Source organism: Aethalodelphis obliquidens, unplaced genomic scaffold (genome assembly GCF_003676395.1).
Source record: "Aethalodelphis obliquidens isolate GAN/ISIS:26980383/991018 unplaced genomic scaffold, ASM367639v1 scaffold515, whole genome shotgun sequence".
Lineage (NCBI taxonomy): Eukaryota > Metazoa > Chordata > Mammalia > Artiodactyla > Delphinidae > Aethalodelphis > Aethalodelphis obliquidens.
Genome location: NW_020838429.1, coordinates 6,712 through 9,053, shown reverse-complemented (window position 1 = coordinate 9,053; position 2,342 = coordinate 6,712). Strand labels below are relative to the sequence as shown.

Here is a 2,342-nt window from a genome sequence, read left to right as displayed (position 1 = left end):
TCTGGAGGTACACAAAGGGGCAAAGGACAACAAAAAAGGTATCTGCCTGGGAAAATACGTAAGATTTTTCTTATTATTTAAGTCTCTTTAGAAACATGGGACCGATTTTTCTAAAGTAATAACGGTGGATTGTGGGGTTTAGGACACATGCAAAGTAAGATGCATGATGACAATAGCACAATGGCCGGCAGGGAAGAAATGCGAAGAGGTGTGGCATCGCTTGAAGGCAGACTGTGGTAAGTTACAGAAGTCTGTTATAAAGCCTCAAGCAGTCGCTAAAATAAGAAAAGAAAGAGTGAGACCAAATAAGCCAGCAAAGGAGCGGAACTGGAAGCATATACGAACCATGTCAGCACTATGTGATCGAGCAACTGCTTCTCCAGGAGTCTTCCCTCTAAGAAGACCTTATACAAGGGGCCAAAGATACCTGTACAAGAAGGATGACTGCAGCATTATTTGTAACCGTGAAATCGTAGAACCAACTTAATTTCAAAAGTATATGGAAAGGGTTAAATAAATACTAGTACGTGCAAACAACGGACGGAAGAAAGTCCATCGTGAAAAGGAATTCATAAACTAACGATGATAGCCGTACTCTTTCTAGGATTTCCAGGGATCTCTTCCGATCACACCTTATGTCCTCGTGTTGTGAACACGACACGAGGGACAGGAGGGTAGTAGTGGAGGACCCTTTTTCGACCTTTACAGGAAAGGATGTGCAGAGCAGAAAGAACCACGAAGACTTTACTTTCTAAAAGAGGCGAGAGAAAGGCGTCCCTGGGTGGGCTCGAACCACCAACCTTTCGGTTAACAGCCGAACGCGCTAACCGGTTGCGCCACAGAGACACACGTGCAACTCCTCGCTGTCACCCCTGTAGTGATCAAACACCGCATCCGCGCCAGGCGGAGTCACTCGCCTTTCGCAGGACAGCGACGCCGGCTCCAAAGCGTAGGACAACCGCAGACGTGGAGTCGATGCAGCGCGTTCTTCCCGTGGAAAAGCCGAGCGTCGGGCGATTCCGAAGGCAGAAGGGCAGCCAAGTGTCCCCGCCACAGATGCCAGCGCCCCGGAAACGCCCCCGGACCTGAGCCGAAGGGTCCCCGAGGGAAGATGAAGGCCAGGTTTGGCTCCGTGACGACTCCCCATTCGCTCCGCGCGCGCCGCCCGCCCTCCGTTCGGCCGCGGTCGCCGGGGCGCGAGCCGGAACCAGGGCCTGCGGAGGGTTGGTCCAAAGGGGCAAACGCGAAGACGCGGGAAAGAAGCCGGCGAGGTGGGCACGAGGACAGCTTGACTTCCCAGGAGGCCTGTGCAGAGGCACGTGCCGTATTTGGGGAGATGAGAATTGGGTTTTGGTTTGGTTTGGTTTGATCATCATGTACCAGAATTGAGAGGAAGGGAGTGGAAAACGGAGAGCGGGCATGAGAGAAGACTATGAATATCGACATTTGTCCAGGTACAGCGCAGTAATTGGAATGATTTTACGTCAACATCGTAAGAGCAAGAAATCCTACTGCCGCGGGGACCGTGGCGCGCCGTGATCGTATAGTGGTTAGTACTCTGCGTTGTGGCCGCAGCAACCTCGGTTCGAATCCGAGTCATGGCAACCTCCTCTGTCTCACGTGGCACGGCAGCTCCCGTTTTACTTTGTCTTGAAACTTGCACCGGCCTGGGGGCCAGAGAGCACTGCTTTCCCCAGGCCACCTGGCGGCAGGAGGTCAGGAGAAGGGAAGGAAACCCCACCCAGGCCACTCACCCCGTTTCTGAGCAGAAGGAAACCCAGGGCAGTGGTTTCTCTTCGGTCCTGCTCCAAAATAGGGAAGCCCGGCAAGGAGCCTCTTTTGCTGTAACTGGTGAAAAATGTTGTTTCTGTGTTACTCAAAATCTGCAGGATCTTAAAGACCAGATAAAAAATTTTATCAGATAGGCGACTCCCCCTGCCTAGACCTGTTTTGCTGGTTTAATCTTGGCTCCTGGGAATCTCTGCTCCGAGGGCTTTTTCAATCCTTGGCTATTGTTCCCTTTAGAGTCACCGAAGTAACCTCTCTAGTGCCTTTCTATACTCTCAAGGATTTTAAGTGCCTGTCGGCAGCCACTCAAAAGACAAATGGTATCCATCAGGATTGGACAACTGGAAGACCTTAACAGTCACCGCAGAAATGATGATAACGGTGACTACAGCACCCTCCGCCCTGACGACACAGCTAGTGGACACCAGCGAATATGTGTGATTCTTCTGCCTGACTACATCCATGCTGGTACCCGAGAGTACCATTAGACTGAGAGCATGACCAAAAGCGAAGAGTTGGTAAAAATCAGACACAAATGGAGATCACACTTGAAA

General features: G+C 51.3%; 2 non-coding genes across 2 annotated transcripts; one reads left to right on the top strand and one right to left on the bottom strand.

The window, feature by feature from the left end:
- Nucleotides 1-772: 772 nt before the first annotated feature.
- Nucleotides 773-846, bottom strand: TRNAN-GUU (transfer RNA asparagine (anticodon GUU)). The gene has a single exon. It is a non-coding gene; the product is annotated as a tRNA-Asn (tRNA).
- A 686-nt stretch (nt 847-1,532) lies between these two features.
- On the top strand, nt 1,533-1,604 carry TRNAH-GUG (transfer RNA histidin (anticodon GUG)). Its single transcript has one exon. It is a non-coding gene; the product is annotated as a tRNA-His (tRNA).
- The last annotated feature ends 738 nt before the right edge of the window (nt 1,605-2,342 follow it).